We start from the raw sequence: 9,449 nt of genomic DNA, 5'->3' as shown, positions 1-9,449 counted from the left end.
TCCCTATTTTTACTTCCCCACACAAAAGTTTGATGTTGACACTTTTCTTGGGATTTACAGGATGGAGATAACCTATCATATCTTCCCACGTCAGGAATAAAAGTGATGGAGTAGAAACTGAGAGTAGAAACTGAGAGTCCACGTAGTAGAATTCTTTTGCTTAATCCTATTCACCATTTCAAAACATTGATTAAGAAACTTCTTCCGCATTGATTCTATACACTACAGTTTTCATAGTCTTCTCTGCATCTTTTTCCTTCTCTCCCACAGAAGATGCTTCCATACCAAACCGAAACTCAAGGTTGGTGAGGTATATTTCTACAAACACTTTGGTTTTTAGCGTCTCTAAAAATTGTTAGAGATGAAAATTACCCCACTTTCATGGATTTCCTTGATATCCTTGCTGCAATTAATATTGGGCATAGATATCACTGTTATATCAGGCCAATGCCCGAATGATCAAAGATCACAGTTGCTGCAGTTGAGGAATAGCCTAAAGTTCAAGTCGGGGGCTCCAACCAACAAACTTGCAAACTGGAACCAGAGCACAGATTGTTGCCACTGGCCTGGGGTGAGATGCGACAACCTATATCATGTGATCGGTTTGAGTCTCGACAATGAAACAATTGTCAGGATTGACAATAGAAGCAGCCTTTTCAGTCTTCAGTATATTGAGGAGCTGAATTTGGGTTTCAACTTTTTCAACTCTTCTCCGATACCTGTTCAGATGTATAATCTTACAAACTTGAGGTACCTGAATTTATCAAATGCTGGTTTTGGTGGGCAGATCCCAAGTGGAATATTAAGGCTGACAAGGTTGGTTATTCTTGATCTCTCAACTCAGTTTATAGTTGGTCAGCCACTAAAACTTGAGAATCCCAACTTAAAAATCTTCTTTAACAATGCAACTGAGCTTAGTGAAGTTTATCTTGATGGTGTTAATATCTCAGCTCAAGGTAGTGAGTGGTGTGAAACCTTGTCTTCATCTTTGCCTAATTTAAGAGTCTTGAGCTTGCGAAATTGTCATGTTTCTGGGCCTATACATCCTTCCCTTTTGAAACTTCGCTCTCTCTCTGCCATCTATCTAGACCAGAATGATCTGTCCAGTGCAGTTCCAGATTTCCTGACAAATTTTACAAATTTGATGACGGTGAGCCTCAGTGTATGTAAGTTGCTGGGAGAATTTCCAAAAGCAATTTTACAGCTACAAACTCTACATCATCTGGACCTTTCAAATAATCAGGATCTTAGTGGTGGCTTCCCAGAATTCCAACAGAATGGATCCTTAGAGACAGTATCACTAAGTTTCACTAGTTTTTCAGGCTTATTACCAGATTCCATTGGTCATCTTCGCAACTTGTCTAGGATTGAGCTCTCCAACTGCACGTTTACTGGGTCAATACCTTCTACAATGGCAAACCTTACAAGTTTGGCATATGTGGATTTCTCTAAAAACAACTTCACTGGTCCTTTCCCATCTTTCCAGATGTCAAAGAAAATAATCTACATAGACCTCTCTCACAATGCTCTAACAGGTCCACTTTTTTCTTCGCATTTCAAAGGCCTTTCAGAACTGAAATATGTTATTTTAGGGTCTACTTTACTCAGTGGACAAATTCCCCAAGATCTGTTTGACCTCCCATCACTCCAGAGCCTTTACCTCAATGACAATCGTTTTGAAGGCCAAGTCAATGAATTTCCTAATGCGTCTGTCTCTCAATTAGGTATGCTCGACTTGAGCAGTAACCATCTAAATGGATCCATCCCAAAGTCTTTCTTGGAACTTCCAGAGCTGCGGGTATAGTTACTTTCTTTCAACTTCTTTAGCGGAAAGATGCAGTTCAATGTTATTCTAAACCTCCCTTTTCTAAGAGTACTAGATCTTTCTTATAACAATGTGACAGTTGACACAACAAATAGTAATGAAACCATGTTCTCCTCTCCCCTCAGAGTATTGAATTTGGCTTCATGTAAGTTGGAAAAGTTTCCAAATCTTAGAAATCAATCAAAGATGGCAAGATTAGACCTTTCAGACAATCAAATTAAGGGGGGAATACCAAACTGGATTTGGCAAGTTGGCGATGGAGGTCTCACTCTTCTGAATCTTTCTTATAATTTGTTGGAGAATTTGGAAGAACCTTACAGAATTAATACAAGTCTAACAGTAATTGACTTGCACTCAAACAGACTTCAAGGCAATCTACCAATCCCACCAGCATCTTCCATCTATGTCGACTACTCAGAAAACAATTTCAGCAGTGGCATTCCGCATGAAATTGGAAATTCTCTTGCTGTTGCTGCCTTCTTGTCACTTTCAAAGAATAGACTCACAGGACCAATTCCCGGTTCTATATGCAATTCTAGTTTTCTTCAAGTTCTTGATTTGTCTAAAAATCTCTTGAGTGGTAAGATACCATCTTGCTTGATGAAACTTGGCTCAATTGTGGCACTGGATCTTGGGAGAAACCAGTTTAGGGGCACAATTCCAGATACATTTCTAGATGGCAGCGGATTAAAAACATTAGACCTGAGCAGAAATATCTTAGAAGGTCAGATGCCAGGGTCCCTAGTAAACTGCAAATTCTTACAAGTTCTAAATGTTGGAAACAACAGAATTTTAGACAAATTTCCATGTTTTCTGGGGAGCTCATCCACCTTGCGTGTCCTAGTCCTGCACTCCAACCAGTTCTTTGGACAGCTTCATTGTCTTACTGTCAATCTGAGCTGGCCCAATCTTCAAATCATCGATATTTCTTCCAATAACTTCACTGGTAAGCTTGATAGTGGATACTTCTTAAATTGGACAGGAATGAAAGCCAACGAAGATTCATTGCCACCTAAGGAAAATCAAATGGGATTTGTTTCGCAGTTTAATGATTTCCATTATCAGGACACAGTGACAGTAACCATCAAAGGAGTGGAAGTAGAGCTTGTGAAAATTCTCACAATCTTCACATCCATTGATTTCTCAGGCAACAAATTTAATGGGGATATACCAAGTTCAATTGGGGCTCTTTGTTCTCTTGTTCTTCTCAACCTTTCCCACAATGCACTAACAGGAAAAATCCCTAAAGAATTAGGAAATGTGGCACAGCTTGAATCTCTAGACCTGTCAGATAACCAGTTGAGTGGAGAGATCCCAGTGCAGCTCACAAAACTCACTTATCTTGAAGTCTTGAATCTATCCGTAAATGAGTTCTCTGGCAAGATTCCAACTGGCAATCAGTTTCAAACTTTTTCAGAAGATTCATTTCGAGATAATCCTGAACTTTGCGGATTTCCATTGAATGCAACGTGCGATAATTCAAGTTCCAAGGGATTGCCATGGCCGAGTTCAAATGGCAGCCATTCAGACCCCAAATCTAAGGTAAGATGGGAGTATGTAACTTTTTGCTTGGGTTTTGTTGTGGGGTTTTCCGCAGTTCTCTGGCTTCTTTTGCATAACAAAATATGCAGAGAAATATTCAACAGGAACCTCAACAGTGGTCTTCAAAGGCTTTTTCGTCAGTGATCTCAAAGAAGAAAATTTCCAGAACGCAGGTAACAAATGCTGCCGACACTCTTGTTACGCTCCAGTTTCTGATTCAATTTCAATGTAAAAGCAAATAAAAATTTGGTAAGGCGTGTTTTGTTTATAATCTATACTATTAATAAAAACAAAATCATCTATTTTAATTTTCCGCTCAAAATACTATTTTAAGATTTGAGAAATATGATAAAAATATGATATTACAATTCGTATTCGTATTACTATGGTACATTAAAATATGGTAATGCATTTCTTAATATTATATATTCTTTCCTACTTTCCTATTCCTATTACAATTCTAGATAAAAATTAATAATATTACTAATATAGTACATATACTTGCTACAACATAATCTATACTATTAATAAAAAGAAAATTCTTCATTTTAATTTCCTGCTCAAAACACTACTATACTATTAAGGTTTGCGTAATATTGTAAAAAAATATAGTAATACAATTCTTATTCGTACTACTTTTGTACATTAAAATATGGTTATATGGTAATACAATTTCCAATACAATATATTATTTACTACTGTCCTATTCGTATTGCAATTCTAGATTAAAATTACTAATATTAATAATACCGTACATATACTTCCCTGCAATGCAATCTATACTATTTATGAAAAGAAAAATCCTCCATTTTAATTTCCCGCCCAAATCACTACTATACTATTTAGTTTTGCGTAATATTGTAAAAAAATATGGTAATACAATTCATATTCGTACTACTTTTGTACATTAAAATATGGTAATACAATTTCTAATACAATATATTTTCAAAAATATGGTAATACAATTTCTAATACAATATATTCTTTACTACTTTCCTATTCGTATTGCAATTATAGATTAAAATTACTAATAGTAATAATAATACATTACATATACTTCCTGCAACGTAATCTATACTATTAATAAAAAGAATATTCTTCATTTTAATTTCCTGCCCAAAACACTACTATACTATTAAGGTTTGCGTAATATTGTAAAAAAAAATATGGTAATACAATTCTTATTCGTACTATTTTTGTACATTAAAATATGGTAATACAATTTCTAATACAATATATTATTTACTACTTTCCTATTCGTATTGTAATTCTAGATTAAAATTACTAATAGTAATAATACCGTATATATACTTCCCTGCAATGCAATCTATACTATTTATGAAAAGAAAAATCCTCCATTTTAATTTCCCGCCCAAAACACTACTATACTATTTAGTTTTGCGTAATATTGTAAAAAAATATGATAATACAATTCCTATTCGTATTACTTTTTTACATTAAAATATGGTAATACAATTTCTAATACAATATATTCTTTACTACTTTCCTATTCGTATTGCAATTATAGATTAAAATTACTAATCATAATAATATAGTATGTATACTTCTCTGCAACGTAATCTATACTCCATACTATTAAGAAAAACAAAATCGTTCATTTTAATTTCCCGCCCAAAACACTACTATACTATAAATGTTTGGGTAATATTGTAGAGAATATGGTAATACAATTCCTCTTCGTACAACATTTGTACATTAAAATATGGTAATAAAATTTCTCATACAATATATTCTTTACTAATTTCCTATTCGTATTGCAAGTCTAGATTAAAATCACTAATAGTAATAATACCGTACATATACTTGACTGCAACGCAATCTATACTATTAATAAAAACAAAATCCACCATTTTAATTTCTCACCAAAACACTACTATACTATTAAGGTTTGCGTAATATTTTTAAAAAATATGGTAATACAATTCCTATTTGTACTACTATTGTACATTAAAATATGGTAATACAATTTCTAATACAATATATTCTTTACTACCTTCCTATTCTCAATACAATTCTAGATTAAAATTACTACTACTAATAATAATAATACAGTACATATACTTCCTGCAACGTAATCTATACTATTTATAAAAAGAAAAGTCCTCTATTTAAATTTTCCGTCCAAAACACTACTATACTATTAAGATTTGCGTAATATTGTAAAAAATATGGTATTACAATTTCTATTCGTATTACTATTGTCCATTAAAATATGGTAATGTAATTCCTAATATTGTATAGTCTTTACTACTTTCCTTTTCCTATTACAATTCTAGATAAAAATTAATAATAGTAATGATACAGTACATATACTTGTTGCAACGTAATCTATACTATTAATCAAAACAAAATCTTCCATTTTAATTTCCCACCCAAAACACTACTATGCTATTAAGTTTGCGTAATATTGTAAAAAATATGGTAATAAAATTCATATTTGTACTACTATTGTACATTAAAATATGGTAAAACAATTTCTAATACAATATATTCTTTCCTACTTTCTAATTCGTATTACAATTTCTAGATTAAAATTATTAATAGTAATAGTATAATACACATACTTTTCTGCAACGTAATCTATACCGTTAATAAAAACAAAATCCTCTATTTTAATTTTCCAAAACTATTAAGATTTGCGTAATATTGTAAAAAATATGGTAATACAATTCTATTCATACTACTATTTTACATTAAAATATGGTTATAAAATTCATAATACAATATATTACTTCGTACTTTCCTATTCGTAATACAATTTTAGATTAAAATTACTAATATTAATAATACAATACATATACTTCCCTGCAACGTAATCTTTACTATTAATTAAAACAAAATCCTCTATTTTAATTTTCCAAAACTATTAAGATTTGCGTAATATTGTAAAAAATATGGTAATACAATTCTATTCATACTACTATTTTACATTAAAATATGGTTATAAAATTCATAATACAATATATTACTTCGTACTTTCCTATTCGTAATACAATTTTAGATTAAAATTACTAATATTAATAATACAATACATATACTTCCCTGCAACGTAATCTTTACTATTAATTAAAACAAAATCCTCTATTTTAATTTTCCAAAACTATTAAGATTTGCGTAATATTGTAAAAAATATGGTAATACAATTCTATTCATACTACTATTTTATAAAAAATATGGTAATACAATTCTATTCATACTACTATTTTACATTAAATATGGTAATACAATTCTATTCATACTACTATTTTACATTAACATATAGTTATAAAATTCATAATACAATATATTACTTCGTACTTTCCTATTTGTAATACAATTTCATATTAAAATTACTAATATTAATAATACAATACATATACTTCCATGCAATGTAATCTTTACTATTAATTAAAACAAAATCCTCTATATTAATTTCCAAAACTATTAAGGCTTACGTAATATAGTAAAAAATAGGGTAATACAATTTCTATTATACTACTTTTGTACATTAAAATATGGTAATACAATTTCTAATACAATATAGTCTTTACTACTTTCCTATTCGTATTGCAATTCTAGATTAAAATTACTAATAGTAATAATACAGTACATATATTTCTCTGCAACGTTATCTATACTATTAATAAAAAGAAAGTCCTTCATTTTAATTTTTCGCCGAAAATATTACTATACTATTAAGGTTTGTGTAATATTGTAAAAATATGGTAATACAATTCCTCTTCGTAATACTTTTGTACATTAAAATATGGTAATAAAATTTCTAATACTATATATTCTTTACTACTATCCTATTCGTATTGCAAGTCTAGATTTAAATTACTAATAGTAATAATACCGTGCATATACTTACCTGCAACGTAATCTATACTATTAATAAAAAAATCCATCATTTTAATTTTCCCGCCCAAAACACTACTATACTATTAAGGTTTGCGTAATATTTCAAACAAAAATTGTATTATAATTCCTATTCGTACTACTATTGTATATTAAAATATGTTAATACAATTCCTAATACAATATATACTCTTTACTACTTTCCTATTCGTAATACAATTCTAGATTAATAATGGTAGTGACGACTCAGTCCCTGAGTTATGGTCGTATCCGAGTTTAGTCCCTCAGTTATTTGCGAAGTAGCGAGTTTAGTCCCTGGCCGTTAAATTTGACGAAAAATTTTAAAAAATATATTTAAAATTTGAGGGGTAAAGTAGCATAGAAGTCAAAGCAATTGCACAAAATTCTGCTTACACAGTGTGAAATGCAATTTCTAGAGAGTTGTCACATGGCCACTTACATGGCCCGTGTAGGTGGTCGTGTGACTCCTACTCTGTTTATATTTAAGCTCGTTTTGAGCATTTTTAACTCGGTTTTGACTCATGGTTGAACCCTAGATACTCGCCTGCACTTCCTTTGATTTTTTTTTGTTAGATTAGGCTTAGATTTATGTTATTTAATACTTTTGAAGCTTGTAATCTTTGATTTGAAGCTTGGATTTCAAGATTCTACCACCCATTTCAATAGAGAATCTTTCTTTCCCTTATCTCTTTTCTTTTGCAAGATTTATGTTTATTACTTGTGTTTTTGTGTTCTTTATGCTATTTAATCATGAGTAGTTAGTTTATGGACTAGAGTTAGGGTTGTATTATCTATCTTGATGCTTAAGTTGTGATTATTGTGAAAAAGGGGAAGAACCCCAACCTAGGGTTCATGTTTTTATGAGGATTCGGTGTTGTGTTTTTATCTTGCTTATGATTTATGTACACATTCATTGGCATGTATTTAGAGGACTCATTGCCTCAACGAGAGTTGGGTGATGAATTCGAGCCACCCCTTGCATAAACCCGATTTCTTCCCATGAAAATAGGGGAAATTGGGGGCATTAGATGCTAATCATAGACTAGGATTACTAAATGCATTCCCGCTTGATTCCTTGGTTATTTGTTCTCCCTAACCCCGTAGGTTGTTGAAAAATCTAGATGATAATGCCCCCTACCTTGAGTCATATTTCTTTATTTTGTATTTATCTTTGTGTATACGTGTTAGTATTACTATTTCCTCAAAATTGTTGTTTGCTTAGCTTCTTGTTGATCTCTTTATGCTAGTGCCTAGTTTGTGATTGCATATTGCGTGTCATAACCCCCAATCCCCAGAGGACGACATTTCACACACGTACACTCACCTCACTCATTTTTGCTACGATGCCTTCACCCTCCGGTCTCTCTCTCCTCTCGGTCGATGGCGGCAGTTGGTGCGTTCCCGGCGTAGCAGCGGCATCTTGGGCATGGACCAGCGATATTCTCTGCTTCTGGCGTGCGTAAGTCAGTAGGTGAGCTTTCGTTGCTTAGAATCAATATTTGGTATTAAGCCTCAATTCTAGGAATTTGATTATTTAAGTTGTTATGGTTTAGGCATTATTGGCAGAAGGGTCAACTAGGCCTATGTACTACAACTGATTATTCATCAAGTACCATGCACTACAATATGGTCCATCTAGACCCTCAAACTTATTATTTTGGAGCAAGCAAACCCTCTAACCAATTTGTGACCTATAATTGCAAGTACTTCAGGTCATCTAGAGTTCCGGCCAACTTCGGCGAACCTCCGGTGAACATCTGACCAAATTCCGGCAACTAAAGTCATAATATCAATGACCGGCAACTGTTGACTGTTGTTGTCGCCGGTCGCGTTTTGCTGAAGAAGGCTGGTCGCCATCTCCGACGATTGGAGATGGCGACCAGTTGGTCACCTTGGCCTTCTCCACTGTCGGAGATGGCGACCAAGTTGGTCGCCTTTTGCACGGCCAGAGAAGGCGACTAGCCATCTTTGGTAGAACACGACCGGCGACAGCGATAGTCAACGATCAGCGGTCATTGATATTGCGACTATAGTTGTCAGAATTTGATCAGATGTTTGTCAGAACTCTAGATGACCTGTAATACCTGCAATTACAGGTCACAAATTGGTTAGAGGGTTTGTTTGCTCCAAAATAATAAGTTTGAGGGTTTAGATGGACCATATTGTAGTTCATGGTGCTGGATGAACAATCAATTGTAGTACA

The 9,449-nt window shown here is 32.8% G+C and overlaps 1 pseudogene; it reads left to right on the top strand.

Moving 5' to 3' along the window:
• The first annotated feature begins 361 nt into the window (after positions 1-361).
• LOC115999327 lies at positions 362-3,562 on the top strand (annotated as a pseudogene).
• Positions 3,563-9,449: the final 5,887 nt, after the last annotated feature.

Source organism: Ipomoea triloba, chromosome 12 (assembly GCF_003576645.1).
Source record: "Ipomoea triloba cultivar NCNSP0323 chromosome 12, ASM357664v1".
In the NCBI taxonomy this organism is placed as follows: domain Eukaryota; kingdom Viridiplantae; phylum Streptophyta; class Magnoliopsida; order Solanales; family Convolvulaceae; genus Ipomoea; species Ipomoea triloba.
Note: the sequence above shows the minus strand (reverse complement) of the source record. Positions and strands in the feature narration are given on the sequence as shown.